Genomic DNA, 21,717 nt, shown 5'->3' with positions numbered 1-21,717 from the left:
GGAAAATGGAAGCAAGGCCCCCAAAGCCATCAGGATGGCTCCAGAGGGGGCCCCTACCCCGCAGGGACTCGCTCTGTACGTAATCACTGAGGAAATCATTGTCAGCCTGCCTGCACTCACACACAGACAGAGAGGCATGATTAAAATCCTAGGGATCATGGCAAGATGCGGATTGCTGGATCTGCTGGTCCCCGGATCCGGAGTCGAACTCTAAACCCAAAGTCGGCTTGCTCACCCTGGCGTCTCCTCTGCCTCAGCTCGCCGTCGGCCACTCTCGGTCTACGGCAGACGGACTGGTCCCCCTTCTGGTAGAAATGGTTCAGCAGAAATATATATTTTCTGTGAGACTGTTGACATATATGACATGCGATGGATGGCACGCATAGAATTTTAGCATGATGGCTTTATTTACCGAGGGAGTTTTGTTTGGTTCTTATCATTGTTCACTATGAATTAAATTATAACGTATCCCTTAACTGTTTAAATACTATTTCATGAATTACATTTTATTTTTATTTTTTTTATAATAATACATTGATTATTTGGAGATTGAGTCAATAAATGTAGCCTCCTCCAATTTACTTTTATTATAGGATTTGTTTTATTGTCTTTATTCATACAAAACATTTTTTTTCTTTTCTTATTTTATCATTTCGATACTTAGCATTTCAGGATGAGTTCCAGTAAAAATGAACTCAAGTCATTTTGGCATTCAGACTTTGAAGTGATTTAATTTGAAATGTGTGTCAAATAAATAAATAAATAAAACTCATTTGTTCCCTCTCTCTCTGTTTCATAAACACTGGTGAGTTGGAATACACCGTCACCTGCTCGAGGACATGCGGGGCCCCACACTACCCCTGCTATGTGGAAATGAGATCCAGAGAGGAGTCCTGCAGTGGGCTTCTCACTCTGCACTCTGCCCCTCTGCAGCCTGTGGGCCGCCGCCGCCGCCAGGGGCCCCATCTAAAAATCACATGTCACGCAACTCGCTTTTCCCACTTTCAGAGGCATTTCCACTCCGACTGAGTCGCAGAGACAGACCGTAAGAGGAGAGCGAGCTTTTCGCTGCACACCTTTAGGGAAGGAGGGAAACAGTCGATAGGGCAACTCCCAAACACGGGCTGGAGCGGAAGAAGAAAATTAACAACAACCTTTGATAGCCTTTACCGAGGCGGAATTTAACTCTGTTAAAGGCAATTCTCTGCGAAAGTTAACCAAAACTATAAAAGTTAATGATGTAGTACATAATAAGGCTGCTCTTATTCTATAGGGTGTTCCCACCTTTTACTTTGGAGTTCATAATGAGGCCTTACACTGTTATAGACATCTAAGGTAATCACCTACATCCGCACAAAGTAATAAATGTAATAGAAAATTCAGAGCTGAAGAGCAGACTTATCTATTAGCTGACAGTCATTATTAGCCTCCTATTTCAAAGAGGCCTTGTTATTTCGCCTCTTATATCCCTAATGGGTGGCAGATGTGAGACTTAAACATAATAAATGTGGACTCATGACCTACATATGATGTCAATGCTTCCATTCGGTTAGCTCAATTTGAATCGTGCAATTTCATCCGCACCCTTTTGCTTTTCAAATCATTTCCCCCGCCCACACGCTGCCATAAGATGCGTGCCGAAGATCAATGAAACAAAGTATGACACAGATTGACGTGATGGGCTTTGGTAAATTCAAAGCCCTCACAAGCTACAGTAAAGTTGGTAAACACACACATATGAAACATCTATTTGTAGGTGCTTGGAACCTGTCAGGAGATCCCAGCTGCCTTAAAACTTCAATCTTAACAATGCTCCAAAGTTCCCCCCTCAGCGCTCTGTCAGGCGGCTCTCCCAAAGTTTTACCACCTTGCCTCCCCCCCCCCCCTCCCCCCTCCATCCCCCCATACCTCTCCCAAACACAAACAAACAGTGCTCTTCAGTCCTCCAGGGCTCTTTGCTACTTTCATTAGTGACAAAGTAACTGGGAAAAGGCTTGACTTGACTCAGTGCTTGCACAGTTCAGTCTCTAACTTACAGTACACACTTGCTCAGAAGTTGTTGTTTTTTTCTGCCTCTCTCCCCCTCTTCAAGTGAAGAAACCTCATGTGAGGAATGTTGCTCATGATGCTCCACAAACTGTCTGACACAAGCTGGTCCCACAGGGAGGACTTTATAAATATGGAAAGGAGAATCAAATATACATTTTTGGGAGCAAATAGGCACAACGAAAATCAACAAAAATGCTTTTGTTTCAAGTCTCACCTCTGAGCGTGAGGGAAAAGGGAATCAAACAAAGATGAATAAAATAAATAAAATAAAACAACGCAACATGTTCGTCATGGAAACCAATGCCAGCCAGGAAATGTCTATTTAGCTAGTATCTTTATGGAAATTAAGCAGGCGATTTGTACCTGCGGGCCGACAGGGTGCATCTTCGTATTTAGTCGTTCACACAAACGACTTAATCGACTCGCTAATTGTTCTGCCCTTCAACAATTCTACACTGCTAAGAAAAATGCCTTTGAAATTCTATCCGACACACAAAGGCGCAGTGTGTTTTCAGATCACCTCAGCGTCTTACCGCTGCATCTGGAGGAAAACTGAGCAGTTATGTTTGAGTTTTTCTTTTTTTTTTTCACCACCCCCGTAGCTTTTAGTTAGACATCGAGACGGCGCAGCAAGCGTGCGTGCCGCAGCATTGGAGATTTCACTCTGCCTCTCTGCGGGGTGAGACGTTCCCCTGTGGAATCCGTGGCCCTCGGGTGGTGAGACCCTTCAGCAGTTCTTCCCTGACCTGTGTGGCCTGCTGGCCCCTCTGTTCATTTGTCTCCGACTGCACATTGTCCAAAAATAAGAAGAAGAGGGAAAAAAGAAGAAGTGATAACTGAACTTTAAAACCCAGAGAAAGTTTTAATCCAAATGAAGTGTCTCCTGCAGAAATAATAATCACTGAAGGCTATTTAGTAGAATTCTCTCGCAAATGGTGAAAAACGGCGGCTTAAAAGCACAGTCGGTCAATTACGCTCGTTAGAACGGGGGCCGATACACAGACATGCATGTGCACCAACCGCACACACACGCGCGCGCATACACACTTGACTTGCCTCATTAAAACCCATCCAGCTACTAGAACTCAGAGATGTGAATGTTTCCCTTGAGGAGTGGGGCACGTTCATTTTGGAGAAAGGCAGAAGATTCAACTTTTTTCTTACTTGCTTATAATTACAGAGATTGCTGGAATGCATGACCCTGAGAATAAGGCTGAGTCCTGAGAGAGTCCACCAGAAGCATCACCGTCTTCAGTCTTGCTCTCCATTGTGCGTCTCCCTGGTTGGATGCCACCCACACCAGGCTTGAGTGAGGTCGAGGCAGCGCCCCCATCACCAGAGGAGTGCCCCCCTGGGACTTTAACTCTGCTCCAACAAGCCAAACTCCTGAGGCTGAGAAAAAAGAAGAAAAAAAAAAGTCCAGATAGCGAGTGACTAAAAACGTTGCACTCTCTGAGCACGGAGACATACTTCCACAGTAAACTGATTAAAAAAAAAGAGAGAACAAAAACAACACTGAGAGCTAACAATCAGATGGCTTCAGAGTTGGCAAGAAAATGGTGAGCACTTGCTTTCCAACTTCATTGTTATCCAAATTGCTATATGCAATTAAAAACTGGAGCAAAAAGCAAACATATCATATGTATGCAGTTCACGTAAACGTTGGGCCTTTCTCTACCAAGAACTAGTGCACATAATGACAAAAGCAGCATGGAAATCGCATCCGATTATTACGGATTTGCCGCTCAGCCAACTTGTTTTGATTCAAAAGTCAGCGGTGGCCGCCATGTCTCAACATCCTTTAGACAAACTGAAGGATGTCTACAAAGTAGAGGGAATGTTGAGTGAGTGGTCGTCATTCCGACAGTGACCTTCCAGCTGGATATCCACAACTTCCGTCTTCCCAAGCCAAGGAGCCCCGCGGAGCAACTCCCAAACCGGGTCATTAGCGCAGTGGTGTCACCAGACAGCCGATCACGGGCCAGAGAGGGAGCAAGAGGGGGACTCCTGGCACCGCGGAAGCTGCTGTGCGGTTTGACATTCAGGGCTGGCTGATCTATGGGGCTGGGGAGACAGTGCCCTTGCTCTGGGTCTTCACGAGGAGAAGGTCCTGGCAGTTTTCCCCTTACTTACTCCATCATAAAACTGAGGTCACGAGATGTTAGACGCAGCATCACGACCCGAGCTGGAGGGGGTTATCTGGGCTTTTGGTGACAATATTCTGGATCCAGCACTGAAAGTTATTTCACGTCACCCAGCTAGCTCGTGATCAAATTCCCGAGACGAGCTGAAACATCTCCGCTCAACGCAACAGCTGGCTGCTTTACTGTAATGTCCCGAATATGCGACGACGCTCTCAGACCAACTTTAAAAGTGCTCGTCACGACAATAACCTCCACAAAGATGTGTTACTGGCATGAAGAATAGCATTTAACCACAATGGGACGGTTTCATAGCGTGATCAAAATCATTCTAGGGGTTTTATGTCCTTCTCAAATGGCTTTGACCTCCACAGCCCGTCTCCGGCAAATGGTGACCACTACGACCATGCCAAGAAAGAGTATCCCCTGGAGGTTTTACCGTGAGCCAAGACGAACATAAAACTCTCGCGCTGAAAGATGAACATTTTCCACTTGGCACCGCCACACAAGATGAAAGGGAAGGATAGCAAACCTTTCAACACTTTTTTTTTTTTTTTTTTTTTACTGGAATGAGAGTGATTTTTTTTTCTTGCTCATTACCACTCTCTCATTATCTTCACTGCAAGATGAGATCAAGCCTACTCACCCCTCTATTACTAAGCTGCAGTATGTAAGTGTGCTACAGAGCTCCTTATCATACAGAGCATTTCACATAATCAGCCAGACTCACCTCCAAGTGCGACCGATGTCTGATTACCAGGTTCAATGGATCTCACACGGAATTTAATAATTAAGTTAAGCATATTTTTTTCAGAATTAGGACATAAAACATGGATTTAGAACATGGCTAAAGCTAAGTAGCTATATGGTGGTGGGTTGTGTTGATGGCTAAACTCCATCAAAATGGAAACTAGGATACAAACACAATTGTTTATGGCTCATAACTGGGACAGATAACTTACAGGGACAGTTCACCCCAACATTTAAAAATACATATTTTTCCTCATACCTGTTGAGCTATTTGGCCTGAGTTGACTAGTTTCGGAGATATCGTACGTAGAGATGTCTGCCTTCACTCCAATACAATGGGACGATATGCCATGACCAAAAAGTCTTGTTTAGAGCACATTATGTGGGATCTATTTTCTTTCAACCATGTGAGCAGTTTCCTGCATGAAACGTCTCACAACAAGGTCTGTGGATGATTTCTGGAATGACACATTGCTGTTGGGCATTCAAATGCATTTCTTTGACGATGTGAGCATCATAGGCCGAATGCCATTCATTCCCATTATATTGGAGGGAAAGAAGACCACCATCTCCAAAATTAGGCAACTCACACCAAAACATTCTAGATTGACTAAAAGGTCTACAGGTAAGAGGGAAAATAGGTATTTTTGATTTTGACCCATGTGAACAATTACGAAGCCAAATGAGTTCAAATGAAAGCTGTTTAAGTCTCGGTTTGAAGAGCAATGAGCTGTAGTGCAAATTAAGGGCAGCCATTTTCTCATCAGCGTGTCCAATTTACTTGGGGATAGTTCCCGGGAACGAGGCAGCTGTGTGGACTGACTGGTGTGTTGTAGTTCTGTGAAGGCATGTGCATTAAAAAAAAAATAGTCTCTGAAGGAAGACCCCTCAATCCCAGGCTGTGGGCGCATTATTCATCCAGCCTCCTCCTCCTCGTCCTCGTCCTCACCCCTCTCACCTTCATCACTCCCAACCGCCCACCACCTCTCTCGCTCCCCGATGACTCTCCCACTTCCCCGACAGTTGCATAAGCCCCGAGAACCTCTCTCCGGACCGCCGTGGCGAGAGCTGGGAGTTGGGACGCCGTTAATTAAAAGAAAAGGTTAACACACGCGGGGCTGGGCAGAAGGCGCGTTCAGGAGGCTCCCTTGGTAGAGCAGCTGCTCACTGTTTCCTCCCACAGAGGCCCGCGACCAGGGATGGAAGCCAGGCGATCGGGGACACCAGGATGAAGGAGTGACTGGGCCATAAAGGTCGGAGCTGATCTGACCCTCACGCTAAGGAGCAGCCAGGGGGTGTAGCGAGCGGTTCCACTCACCTGTCCAGCTCCTCCCGGCCCGGGCCTCGGTTTGGAGCTGATTAGTGTGTCCCACCTCCCTAAACACCGCCCACACACACATACCTTCTTTAGACAGTGGGATGCATGCCAGGCCCATTTAGAAGGAGTATGTCACGGAGGTAAGGAGAAACAGACAAAGCGTGGGACGAAAGGGGACAAGGAGAAGTACTGGACTGGCCTTTCAGAGAAGAAAACCATCAAGCTGGACATTAAATGAAGGGGTCAAAGGGGTCAAAGGGTTACGCAGGACCGAACGCGTCAAGTCTCGGAGATTGAGCCCATAAAGATCCTGCACAGCTGTTGTCACTGACTGCACCGCATGTGATGTACTGTCTGTGGGAGATCATTAAATAATGATAAATTATCACTTCATAATGCTCAAATGTGCTGCATTGTTTAAGAAAAAAAAAAGAACATTCATTTGGGGAAATAGTTGGCCTAGTTTAGGAACGCTAAGACTGGGATAGGTGTTTTGCATCAATTGGGAATAAATGATAAATGATCACACTTACTGGCAATATTATAAAGATGAATTAATTAAAGCAAATTAAGAACACTAAATCACTTTCATACTCCTTATAAAAGACTAAATGGTTCATTCTTTGTATTTTGGTTCTTTGTTTCCATGGTGAACTCCACAATGCACGATTGCCCCGTCTTTGTAAATTCTCTCATACATGGTTCACAATATTCTCTATGTTAGGTCAATACATTGTGACAATCAAACATAGCACACTGATTGCCACTTGAATTAATTCAAATAAATACTCATGCGCTTTTAAGACAAACAAGAGGGAGTGAAACAGTTCCCCCCATTCCCCCCAAACAAGCAGAGATAATTAAACATCTATCCTCGGAGAAGAAGTGTTCCCACTGGAAGGTTGTTTGGTTTAAGGATTTGCTCAGTGGTTTGACTCGCCAGGGACTCTCCATTTGAGTCTCAAGGTTTTATATCTCTAACAAGGCCTTAATTGCCAAGGTAACAGACCACCTGATTAAGCCTGACAATGAGTCTGCTTTATCCGTAGGGTCGGAGCGAGCAGAATAGACTGCAGGGGTGAGGGGGAATATTCAAATTTGATTATTGGCGAGCCATGTGTCCATGCTCAATAAGGTTGTTATTTTGTTGTACCGCCAACAAGAGCAGACACATATTGTATTGTCATGCACCCCAGCAGTGTGAACTCGCCTCAGAAATTCTATTTACTGCGCGTCAACTTCGGAAAAATGCACAGTACATGCAGGAAAGATCCTTATTCTACTGAGAGTGTGGAGGAGGCGGCACTCAAAGCCTCAGGTCCCAAGCCATGTGCCCTCCTTATTGTAACGAGTGCATTTCTCTCCTCAAACTCTGACTGGTGAGTGTGTCGAGGAGGAGGGGTATTCTTCAGAGGAGACGGAGAGCGTCTGGTGGTGAAAAACTCTGTGTTAAAGTCCCATCCCTCCTGTCAGAGGGCTGACACGGGGCATCCAGGGATGTGGGCCCTTTGGTGCTCTGAGTATGGACAATGGCCTAGTTTCCCCCCTTTTACTCCCCCTCCCACCCCCCACCCCCCACTTCCTCCTCATACAACATCCCACCTCCAAAACATTCCTCAGCCGCCCCGTCTCATCTGTTCTTTACTGTCAACCTGACCTCAATGAACTGGCCTCCTCCTCCTCCAACACCTCCGTCTCCATCCCTCCGCTTGGCCCCATCCTGCTTGCATTATTTCTTTCTTGCATTCACCTTTGCTCGGCAATTCCGTTAATATTTGAAAGTCGTGTCAAAATAGTTTGTCCTACTGTAAGCAAGACCAGCATTGTCTCTCTGAGTCCATACTACCAGGGGTGGAAAGAGTACTAGAATATTGTTCTCAAGGTGCAATGTGGAGAACGTTGAGCTCAAGGAACAAATTAACTTCAGAAACAGTAACAGCAGGTAGATTCAAATGTACTCTCAGTAAATGTTACGTAAAAAAGGGAGGGGGATGGGGATACAACATAGATCGCAATGAATGTCAATTTATACACACGTGAAACAACATCAGCAACAAGACTCCTTATGTCCAAACCAACAGATGGAGAGCACTCTGCAGTCTGTGCATGCAACTGATTATCAATTAAAAATGCACACATGCCTTCTAAGAATTAACTGGAGAAGGGGCGCTGATCGAAATAATTGACAATAAATGAAACACGGGCAACGTGGACATGTATAAACAATATACACTCCACAGCAGCTGCACCTACCAACTATTACAGCAAAGGATAGACTGCACAGTTACCAAAGATGGGTTGTTTTTTGTTTTTTGTAATCATCTTTCTCTGTTCAAATACGTTGCGAGGCAACGGAGAGGTTTGTTGTTTTCATTTTCAGTATTTATAAGTGTTTTGTTGCAGGCACAGATATAAAACATGTTATATGATTGTAGGCTACTCTTCTATCTGAGAGGCACCCTGCGAGTCTTTAGCACTGCGAAGGCCTCCACAGTCGGCTCCAGGTTTAACATCTATGCTTGTTCACCCTCACAACATGGCATAACCGGTACACTCGGCCTCTCTTTTCCAGTATAACCAGTGCTCTCTCTCTCGGCCTCCACAGAATCCAACACTTTGAGCATAATGAGGTTCTACCGTGGCGTAAAGGATTAACCGTCTCAGCGGGAAAGTCCTCACACATCTCAGGATCCACCGTTTAGCATGTTAGCGAAAGTAGCTTTTAGCATGCTAGCCGGGCGTGTGCCTAGCGTGCCGACAGGGTGATCGATTAAGATCGGTGCAACATTGTTTTTTAACTATGCCGAGGCATAATAATGCAAAATTAACCACAACCAATATGTGATCCTGAATTTGATGGTGCTTGAAGTGGCAACCACCGGGAACTCGGTGGCCCGTGAGCGCAATAGTTTATAACGGTATCATTTCCGGGGTGCCACCTCTCTGGACACAGAGCTCTGCCTTCCTGCATCTGCAGACACACCTCCAGCCCTAATCTGATACTAGCCCTACTGTTAAATAAAATGATGAAATGCGTGTCAGGATCGCCGATGCACTACTGGAACAACATCAAACCACTGAGTCCAAACCAACAGTATTTCTTTTCTGTAAACAGCACTTTTCAGCCTGTGCATACAACTTATTAGCAATTATAAAAATGACTGCCTTCCTCAGTGCAACCTTATTAGAATGAACTAGAAAAGAGGACAAAACTCAGACACTTTAATCAAAATTGACCGACAGTCAATAAAAAGTCTAAGGACCTACCAGGAGTGCAACAAGTATTATTAAGCCACATACATTGAATAGCCTGATGCTTCTTATAAAGCCAACAGCAGAATAAGAGGCAGACAGCACAGCCTAAACAATAAACTATATCAAATCACAAGTATATGCACGAGCTACGTTTCTAGGTAGCGCCGCGGTTGTTGACGTTAGCTAGACTCAACGTGACTCAGCATCATGGGTGTGTTTGATTTGGGTCACTTTAGCTGCCAGGTGGTGCATTAAATCGGTGATACCTCATAATGAAAACAACAATTCATCTCGATTGACTTGTGTGCCTACACTTGCGGTCCTCATGCGACCTCACCCCTCTACATCTCTTCTGAATTGTCAGCTGAGTGCAGTGTGTCACCTCACTGGACCTCTGCCCTCCTCCTGGAGTTAAGCTTATTTTCTAAAACCAGTTTTTTCTTTCTTTCTTTCGAGTTATGGAGATGTGATTTGCCTGTTAGAAGCAGGTCTTTCGGTTTAAAAAAAAAAGAAGATGTAAATGCATGCTTACTAATCAATGCTGCATGTCTGCTGTGAGTCTCATTATGCTGTGACATCACTCTTGGCACTGTTGGCATTCAGTGCCAAACACGCTGAGAATAAAAAGCTTGATAACACCTTACACTATTGACTATTTTGTCAAATGTTCTGTCCCAGATCATAGACTCCTCTTTTCAAAGTGATGCCTTGTGTGACATTATCAAACTCCTACTGTATACAAATGACTTATCTTATCAACCCCAAAAACAACATTCAAAGCGCCTATGTCATGTGAACACGCTGTACGTGTCACTTCATGAAATTCCGTGTGACACGAAGTGTCAACTCTTGCGCTTCACATCCTGCTGTGCGTATATGTGGCTATGGAAATGTTCCATGTCAGGATGGCACCTTCTCTCTCTCTCTCTCTCTGGCAGGTGTAAATGGTGCAACTTTCTGTCTTGTTCTACACCCATGCTATTTTGATGTGTTGGCAATCCCTTTGCCAGACCAATAACTCCCTCACACCAACACTACTCTTTCATGCTGCCTGCTTTATTCTCATTCTTGGGGGAATCCTCACGAGATACATAGTGTGCCTCTTAATTTCCCCAGGGATGCATGCAGGAGGCATACACTAGTGATTTTCCAGGGATGAAACACGGGGAAAACATTAGAGCGGGATATATCATGACATCTGGTGCAGCTGGGTCAGATAACAAGTTAAGTGGGTTCCATAACTTGTCACAAGTCCATTTGCATTTCTTCTCTTTGTTTCTCTCCTGTTTTAGTTTGCTCTTTTTTCTTCCCAGGCTGTGGGTGGAATTATTCCAAACAGCGCAGCATTGAGCAACATGCAGTCAGCCAGCGCAGCATAGCAAGGAGAACCCCAGGGGATGACGTGGCCCGGTGGGTTTGGTTTGTACACCCGTCACACACTTCTGAGGGGTGACGTGCATCACTGCTCCACTGAGGGAGAGCCTCTGCCATGTTTACTGTCATGTTCCAAGGTATGCTACGTGGCTTCAAACACATCAAACACATCTACAGGAATACTGATATTGGGAATACCATGGGGAACCAGACTACAGACATATAAAACACACATGCCCACGACTGTGCCACGAGCACTCACGAACCACCCAAAATAAAATACTTACGAAAATAAAAAAAATGCTGTTCTGATGTATAAGCAAATCGCCTATTATTGTAATACACATATTTACATACATGTGTGGTTACCAAGTCAGGTCATATGACTATATCTGTAAAAGACAGCAGTGTATTGGATATTCTCACTCATACCTGCACGAGTGTATCTATATTTGCCAATATGCCATTTTCTCTGTTCAGTCGTTTCCATAGTAACAATGCCAACAGTAGTGCCTACGATGTAAAAGGAGACGGTACAGCCAGGGGATTCTTTGTTCAGATTGTAAGAGCTGATTGGAAACCAAAAATTATTACAATTGTCTGCAGCTCTTCAGCGGTTGTGCTATAAACAACATCATCAACTCCATAGTATTTGTCGTGCAGTTTATTCCAGCGCGATGTTAGCATAATGTCAATAACCTGTTGTCCTTCATGCACGATGGGGTTTTGGTGTGTGCCAACGTACGGTTGTACTTGATTTATGACGAATGGTCAAGACTGATTTGACTTAGCAAAGTGGGCCCCTCCCGGCTTGCTGTGTGTTAGTGTTGACGAGGGGAGAGTAGTTTGCTGTGCCTGTAGGCGTGAGGATGAGGGGGGAGACGCCCGGAGTTCATGCCTGGCTCAGGGGGAGGTTGGACTGGATTAGACGGCTGACAGCTGGGCCACATCTCTGGAGGCGCAGGGGCGGAGAGGCCCCCTGTCTGCCTGCATCTGCACCAAGTGTCAATTTGAGCATGGAGGAAGGATGGAGTGAGCCAAAGAGTAAGTAAGTGCGCGAAGTGGGGCCACTGGTGGTCCTGGGTGGATTGACATCGGCGGTGCATGGGCCGTGCACACCGTTAGGCATCAGGAAACACACTGTTTATTTAGCCGGCTTTGACTTGGACAGACACACCGACACCAGACAAAGCGCTCTCTTCTCTCACAAGGTGGCAGCTCTTGACCTCTGTAGTTTGGGCAGTGATGTTCATAGTCAGCAAGCACTACATGGTGTCAGGAAGCATTTAAAACAGGCTCCGCCATTTGACTTCCAAGTGTTGCTATTAATTGTGTTTCTTTCACAATCAAAGCCACAATCTTTTCTCCGCAAAAATCAAAGCTTTTCAATAATGCAGAAATGGAAGTAAAACTAGCTCGCCTCAGGTGGTATCCTGTACAATTATGTGCAATCAAGATTACAAACTACTTCAAAATCAAACACGCTCCTATTTTATTTCTATTTGCAGTGATGCAGATATGTAATTAAATCTGACTTCTCTAAGTGGTTGCATTATTTGATAGGCTGACTTTCAACATTTGCTCCAACTTCCATCGGAGATTTCTCGATAAATCATTTGATTGGAGCGTGCACAACAACTGGCGTAATTTACTTCGGCAGCATGGTGTTAATATGAGGAATGTTGCCGTGCCATATGAGAATTTTACATAATAGGTTTTCTCTAATCCTGGGAGACTGCTTTGTTGTATTTCCTGCACTGAGATTTGGCTATCACTGGGACGTGGGATGCGGGCCGGAGACGACTTTATTAGCTGGTGATGTTTTAATGTGATTTATTTGTATAAATGAGAGTGGGGTGGGAATGCAAGTGGGGGTGGAGGCCAGTATGCAAATATAGACCCTCATTAAACACCACCACCACCACACAACATTATCTGCCGCTCCTCAGATTGCTCGTGTGCATTAACGAGGTGCAACCAAGACTGGTGCCTAATGACAATGTAATGATCACAGCATTCATGATAGAGCCATCAGAAGGCATGACATTTACACATTTGATATATATTAGGAGGGCGTCTCCCACCCATACACTCTGGTGAACCCCAGGTTATTCCTCATAAATTTGCACATTTGAGAAACAGAAGCGATTAAGAAAATGTTTTGTTTAGAGTTTACCAGAGTGACCTTCAGTGACCACAAACAACTCATCAGATCTTCACTTCTGAGGCCCAAACTTTGTGCCTTCAGTTTGGATGAGTCTCGTTTTTCGGAGAACAAGTGCCCATAAAGTTTATTAGTAATTAGTGTAGCCCTTGCACAGCTGAAACCTTCTGAAAACAAACTAAGAAAGCAAAATATATACATTAAGCTCAATTATAAAAAGTATTTATAGCTCTATTGTGATATATTGCAAGACCTATTGGATTACGACTGTGTTTAATATGCACGCTAGTGTGTTTAAATGGTTTACTAAAACTAATTATCGGTCCACATGTAGTTTTTCTGGTGCAAATGGATGAATTTGTTCATGGATGTCGCATTGCATAAAAAAAAAAAAAGATTCAAAGCTTTGGTTCGTCTGAACATTTTTGCAGAAATGACCATGCAAGTCTGCGCAGCAGTTTTATTTTTGGTCCTTCAAAACTTTCTTATGAAGTTGGGATACAGTTCTCTGGGGGATTTTCATGAGCCCATCTCTGTGTAGAGATGTTTATCTTCATGGCTTTTGCGAGAATGAGGAGATTAACCCCATAACAAGCAGACATCTTATAGTTGATCTGAGCGTCATTAGTCCACATTAATAACCCATGGAATGGCAAATGGGATTTTTTTTTTTTGTATCATCTTAATTACATGACATCTGAGCTCTCTATCTAAAGATGACTCTCTTTAGAGATGAGACGGCTCTGCGACTTCGAGGTACTTGTTTTTGTGCGCACGTCTGACAAAAAACTAATAATCCGGGTGCTAAAAAAATGTGCACGCATGCATGTGTGTACAAACACAAACACACACACACACACACACACACACACACACACACACACACACACACGCACGCACGCCAGCCATCCAAACAAAAAAGGATGCCATTGCCCATTAGAGAGATGGATTGACAGGAGTGCAGAATAAATCTTTGTGGCAGTGAGTCAGAAATATAAATAGAGCACCTAAGATAGATTTGTCTCTGGTGTTGATGAAGTTACCTTTGGGGGTAGAGCTCTATCTTTTTAGTAATGAGGACAACCACAAACAGTTTGCTCCCCCTAATGAGAAATGATAGTTTTGGAAGTGCCATACAAAAATGCCATAGAATAACACCTAGTTTAAGCATTTTTTTACTGTGATTCAGAAAGAAAAAAAAAATAGGATTCATTTGTGAAAGAATCAGCCCCACCTGGTGGCTTTGATGTACACTATACGCTCCTATACACGAGGAGAAAAGAAACGTTCTAATATCAGCAATCCACAGCACTTATATATATATATATATTTGCAGTCTCGTCACTGAGTGATTTATTTTAAATTGTTTGACATTTATTGCCAGCACCAAGCACTGATAGCATTAATAAAACAAATTATAAACACATGCAAGAAATCAAATGTCTCAAAACGTCATCTTTTTTTTAAGTGTCTGTAATCAAAACGTTCTTCCCATAACAGAAAGAAAAGCACAGCACCAACAGCAGAATCATTTTAATTAGATCAATAAACGCTGGTGAAATCAGGTAGGCAGGGGAGGGAAAGGAATGCTCTATTACCCATTTTATCATCAAAGTGAGTGCTGTGCTAATTATGCTAGCAGCACCCAGTCGGAGCCGCCCACCGGGGACAGATAACCGAGGACTGCCCGGGGTTACAGTGATTGCACGCCTCAAACTCCCTCCACGCCATCTCATTGGGCAGCTCGGGTTGCTGATGTTCATGCAAGAGAAGGACGCACCGTGACACAGAAGGTGTGCAATGCTTCTTCTTTTTTCTTCTTTCCCCACTTTTTAACCTGAGTTTGAGAGCTGGCATCCCGTTAGAGCTCTATTGCTAATCAATGTGAGACATTATAGGTCGTATAAATCACACTCTGACACCTGCTGTATGGGTCGTTAACAGAGAACTCATCGGGGACTTGCAGACACAGAACAGAAATGTCTGCAGCTCGGCCGAAGGCATTGATACCCAAACAGTATTGTGGTGATCGGTGAGCCGATCGGGGAGCCGATCGATGGAACGAGCTGGTGCACCTTAGCGAGGCCGCCGCACACACTGAACCACTGGAGGCAGCCCTCGTTTCATAAAGCAAATGTTGGTTTTGCTTAGCTGCAATAGATACACTCACAGTCGCACTGCTTTCTAATAGTGTCTATGTAATCTAGGCTCAAATGATTCTTTGCAATTTGCAGTTACCAAACAACCGCAGACCACCGCAGGCGTTTCTTCAAATATTGGGAGGCGAGGAGAAAAGAGGTCCCTGTGAAAACATCTTTTAATTGAGGATGTAGTTATTCTGCCCCGAAAAGGCAATGCAGGAAAGTGCACACGCAGGCATTTGTAACCTGAGCGGGTTACGGAGGGGGACCATCTGAAGACTCGCAGGCCCTTTGATGTCTTCTGAATACGGGCATAATGCATGTGTAATTAATAAGCCATTTGCATATGATGAACTAGGGCACTTAGTCAATGTTCTCGGGATACAAATACCCGAGGAAAACAATAACAACGAGAGAACATAAAAAAAAAGGGAGTCTACGCAAAAAAAGACAAATCTATGGCCCGCTTCGGATTAGAAATACATTAGCAGCTAATTATGTCCTAATTGCCAATATTTTAGCAGGTGCTTGTACTTAACCAGTGGTAATGCCCTCCTGGAACAAGCTCATCAGGGTTATTCTCAGGTGAATTCCTGCAGTCCTGGATGATTAGGATGCGACAAGACGGACTCATGGTCAAAAGAGAAAAAAACACGGATAATAACGAGGCTGCTGAATAGGACGACAGTAACGACAACAAAACACATGCAACGTCAACAATAAGCATGGTAATACAAACAATAATGTTAGTAATCATTGTAATATCCCACGAAGGGGAAGAAAGGAGGAGACGAAGTAGACGAAAAGGGAAATGAGAATACAGTATAAATCTAACTGTGACAATTATAAACTTGTACCAGTGCTGAGAGCACACAGTTCAAAGCGGAGTATTCATTTTTTTTTGGCCAAATATTTTCAAAGCAATCAGAGACTCTGGGAGGTGGAATTCTCTTACCTAATCAAACAGCAAATGTAACCCAGCGCTTGATTAAATATTGAGCTTAGGAGTTTCAGATATCCTTTTACACTGGCCTGCTGGCAGCGAGGGAGCATCAAACTCCCATAAGTCGCAGGAGTTGGTCCAGTCTGGAGAAAGTGCTAAGACAGCGAATCAAACAGGAGGAACGCCACAGTGAGCGAGAGCGGATCAAGCGTGCATCAATCGGGCGTTTTCTTGGCGTCACCTGATGAGGTCCAGGTGAGCGATGCAGTTACATCTCAGAATGATGATGCATTAAGTCAGTGCTACGTTATAAAGCAGCATTTATCATTTGTTGACACGCCACACAGTATGGGAAAAGCACAGGTGTGTACATAATAAATGTATTGGATGATGGCTGAATTCCACTTTGCTGCCTCAGTTTGAGTGTCCCGGTGTTGGTTGGTTTTCTTCTTCCCGAGGGGCACTTGAATAGAACCGAGATATTGTTGAAGTCGTTATAATATCATGTAATCTTCACGAAACGATGATGCGTTTCATTCTGAATTCACGTTGTGTAATTGCCACCCATCGCAGTAGTTTTCATCGTGACCTCTGCCCGATGGGTTCAACTCCCCTGCGCAGGGGATTCACAGGAAACAAATGTTTACCGTGCAGAGCAACTCCTTCACATTAAAAGCAGCCCACTGGGGAAAAACAAAAGGGGGACTTTTATTGTGAAGCAGTAACAGGAAACACAATGTATTTTGTCACTGACGTTGCGTTCAGACAATGATGGTAAATGAAGAATAATAAAAAAAAATGAATGTGTCTCAAAAGACATGAATGTTGTTTTGTTGCAGTTGCCGTGGTATTACATCTGGTGACATCTGGTGAAATCTTCAGGGTTAGAACATCAATGTTATTTGCAACAGTGCGTTGTAGTCTGCTGTTGGCTTGGTTGTCCAGGTTTATCACATCACTAGTTCAGATTGCTGTCCATAGAAGTCCACGTTTATAATTCCATGTATTCGCGCATGTTATTGAAACTATACCCCCAAACAAATCCCGAGGGTCCTTTTGCCTCTCTGTCTCACGATGCCTAAACACCGTTGTTTCCTGGCTCCCCACTCAATATCCAGCGTTACATCAAATACCTGTTGAACTTTTTTTCTCCACCATCTTTTCTTTTTTTGTTTTTTCCGCTCCCTCCCCCCACTCTTACCATTGTATTGTTCGACCTTGAGTGAGATGCTGTCAGGCGCTTTTTTAGAACATAAGCGTTGCAGTTTCCCATAATCCACCGGGAGTGTTGAGGTGAGAGCTGTGGCCCACTAGCACTCTGAGTGGCTGGCAGCGGATCAAAAGCAAACGAGGTTCCTGAGCTCATTCCAATTATAACAGCACACACTATCAACTACAAATACAAACAGCACGTAAGTGATAGCGCTGGTGGCCTGGAGGACCGCTGCCAGAGAGCAGGCAGCATGCTAATCAGGATACCTCTTGCCATGGGCTATTTAGGGAATAGCCTCTTATCCCACCAATTCCCCATGCCTAAGCCAGGGAAACGAACAAGAAAAGGGGGAGTGAATTCCCTGGGTGCACAGTCCAAGGACAAAATATAGAAAATGGATCTTTATCTTTGCTGTCGGCCAATATCCATATTAATTACACGCACAAAAAACACATTGCATTTGTGCTGAATAAAATAGAAAGAGATCTGTCGAACACATAAAGCCACACATTTTGACCACCCTTCTATAAATTAATTTTCTCGTATTCATTTGATCATCAAACAACTTAAATAATCTCTTCTTTTCTTTCTCCTCTATTTTCCTTTCAAATCTCTCGTAGGCATTTGTTGACTCCACTAAGCTGGCATCACACGCTCTACCCTATGGTTTAACCTTTGCAAAAGCAGGATGTGGAAAGATTCACACTGTTTGTTGCCATTAGTCTGATTATTCACGACAACATCTTCCCGAGCATCCCATTGTAGTCAGCCAATCCGGGAGAGTGATTTATATCCGGCCGATTGTCATGGGGGAAGGAAGTGAGATGTTGGGAGCGGGTTCTGTGGCAACGTGCACGCTTCCCCTGCACTCGCACGGACAACCCCTCAGAGTTTGGCAACTCTCCAGAGCCACGCAGGGGCGGCGGAATACAGCGGGAGCCTGAGTGAGAAGCACACATTGTGCACCGCGGGACCCCACCAGCCCCGGCCCGAAGGCACAACTCTCAAGGACATGGAGAACTGGGGCAGAGAACTTCCAGGCGTCCCACTGGTAGGGCAGGCTGAGGGGAAAGTTTCCAAAGTGTCTCTCTGTCTGTGTGAAATGCATCGTTCTCTTGGCCATGTAAACACCAACAGTGTGAACGTTTGTTCGGTAAAGAACGTTTTAAATGTGGTGAGACGAAACCGGATGATTCGTACCCAAAATCCTATTTTTTGTGCCAAAAGAAATGGGGTCAGACTGTGGTCACGAGTCACAGGTGGGTTGTTGCATTAGAGATGTGGTTCCAATGAAGGAATACCAAATCTAGACGGCTAAAACCACGCCTGTGCATGCACGTCGATGCACATATCTGTGTTTGTGTTTCTATCTCTGTGTATCCAGACTCTGATGTCCTAGTCAAATATAATTACTGACCTTGTGCAACACCCCAGCAACTGATACATTTGAATCAATGGCTCAGAGAGCCTCGTGGTGTTCATGGGGGGAAGTGTAATTCTAGGTTTTGCAGACGAATAAAAATGTAATCTGAAGAATGGAAATTACAGTTCGATGTTGTGCTAAATCCAAGACTTCTGGGGATATTTACTGTTTGCAGTGTGCGATACTTCTGCACAAATAACAACAGGAATCTGTTTTTCTTTTTGTATATATAGAATTGTACACGCTGGAACAAGCAATGGAAGCAGCAGCCCTTTCCCTCATTGTCCTTCCAGTCAGGAGCTTAGGTTTTTCTGTGGGTCAGCCCCCTCTCTCTCTGCATCGGGGGGGGAAGGAACCACACGGATCTGAGATGGAGTACCCCCAACCAAACCTGACCACATCGACCCATGCCACCATCCTGGGCCTCTAATGGAAGTCCTGGGCATCCAGACACCTCCCCCGCTCCGACACGGACGTCAAGTGGCGCTCTCCTCATCATTGGAAGCAGCAGGCCACACAGCCCTCCTTTTCTCTCCCTGCTACCGGCTTTGTGGGAGCATGGAGGGCAGATGTGTCCAGATGAGCACGTTCTAATTTGTGGGCCCAGGTTAATGCTCCGCCGGAGGCCCCTGAGGATCAATAGCTTTATTTCCCTAAAACGCCGGCATGGGGAGAACCAGCTCACGGGGTGCATTTAATACCGCCATAGTTCCAGTGACGACTGGGCCGTATTGATTGCGCCCGTGTGGAACTACGTGCGCCTTCTGGGGTAGGATCTATTTGTGTCACCCTGGGTTGGGATGGGCGCTCCGCTGGAGGAGTGGAGAGCTCAGCCAATGGAGGATGCCAAAAACATCAAAACAGCCATGTTTACAGATTACCCAAAGGGAAAGCAAATTACAGCAATTATGCAGGCTGTGGGAATACTGATATCAGCATACCTGCTATTTCACTCAGAGACTACTTTTATGGGGCGAGAACACATACAAAACAGCACACTCAATTTGATTTGATGGCTAAGCCCTCGACAAACGACGGGATTTAAACAAAGCGCCGCGCATCGGATGCATGCAGAACAATGCGTGTCCGGGGGATCGATCATGCTTTTTTTGTGCATGTGAAAATATGTTCACTTTTTTTGAAAACTAGCCGTGAAAGTTTTCACAAATGTCTGTTTGGCAAGTATACGTCTCAGGACAGGCATAACGATGCACATGTAATATTGAACATCGACTCGGCCGTAGTTTTCTCTCCAAAACAATGGCAATTAATCTTTGTAAACACTGCAAATTGCTTCACAGAAAACTCATTTGCCCTGGCAGCATTTATCCCATACATCAGCGCAGAGACAACATACAGAGTCGAATCCAAATCACAGGCCTTTGTTTGCAGCTGTGGTGACATATTCATGACTGGGGCCATAATAGTCAGATTCCTGTTATATCCCCCGGGGAGAGCAGAGAGAATGGTGTCACATCCAATTACGGCGGCACACTGTAGAGGTAAATCATAACTCGTGCCATGAAGTCTGGAATATAAGTATACACACACACTGCACGAGCAACGCGAGACAACAGTTACATCAACATTGATAGAATATTGGAAAACACATTCTGCTGGTAACTTGGAGGTCATGTATGGATTACACAGGGAAATGGGATTGGCTGGAGGCAGTTGGACATCTTCTCCAAAAACATAAATTGACACACATCAGATCCGGGAGCAAGTGAGGGATTTCACAATTATGGATTCGCTCGCCGGGCGTGCAGAAATTGAAATTGCAGATGAGGACGACGATGCGCTCCCTCATTGGAGGAATGAACAACCGGGTCGCCGGGGTTCACCCACACCTTCTCCCTCCTCAGCACCAATAAGATGCTTCTTTTTTTCTTCTTCTGCAGAGGTGGAATGAACTGCCTTTGTCTTCGCTCCTCCACAGTCGTCTTCTAGAGGCCTGGTGGTTTGGTGGTTGGAGGCTAACCACAGCGGTGCATAGCCCCGTTTCACCCTGGAGCGGTGCAACGCTCCTGCCCAATAAAACAGGCTGCGTCCCCAGGGCCCCTCCCTCAAGCCTCCAGTCAGCGCTTGTTTTTGCACCATTTATTTAGTGTGACACATCTCCAATTAAACTGTGGAGGCTGCTGCATTCCCCCCCATAACTACCTCTTATACCTCCCCATAGACTTTCCGTCACACTGAGAGTGTGGGTATGGGAGAGTGAAAGGGTGAGTTAGAGAGAGAGATCACATCTTGCCTGCCAGCTATGATCACAATGTCATTTTCCCCTCAGTGGTTAGGAGCCTCCTCTGAAAGGTGCCCTGAATTATAATTATCAAAATATTGAACAAGATAATCATCCCATTAAATGTTGCTGCCACTTCTCTATTTGCCGTCCTCGAACATGCGCGGAGCAACGGTCTCCTGAAAGCTTTTCAGAACTACTCATTCAGACGAACGCAGCCAAAGACATCTTTAGTGCATCTCCGCGCTCCGTTACATGTGTAATGCAGAGATTCACACTGCTGCACATTTACATTCACGAGCGTTTAGAGGAGATCTTTCATAGGAAGGTAAGAGTCTCCTTGCCACCTCTTCATCCTCCCCCAACGGCCCCAGACACAGTCACAGGAGGAGTGACTTTGTCCGACCCCAATACCGTCTGCGAGAGCGCAGCTGAGGGCAGCAGCTGCCAGGGAGGACTGGTGGGGGAGCGCCCAAAACGCTAGCTCTGCCAAGCAAAGGGGCCGGGGGGAGCCCCAGTGGCAGCTGGGAAGGGTGGGGCGGCCAGCTGTGGAGCAGCAGGATGGAGGGGTGACTAGGAGATGCCACTAAACCGGAGCAGGGTTTACACAAATGCACAAACAAGTTTTTTTTTAATACGTAGAGAGGCACTCAAAAAGTTGACACTTCCTTCTTTTCTGAAACCCCTTCTGCTCCACACACACA

This window comes from Cyclopterus lumpus, chromosome 17, assembly GCF_009769545.1.
Source record: "Cyclopterus lumpus isolate fCycLum1 chromosome 17, fCycLum1.pri, whole genome shotgun sequence".
NCBI lineage: Eukaryota > Metazoa > Chordata > Actinopteri > Perciformes > Cyclopteridae > Cyclopterus > Cyclopterus lumpus.
Note: the sequence above shows the minus strand (reverse complement) of the source record.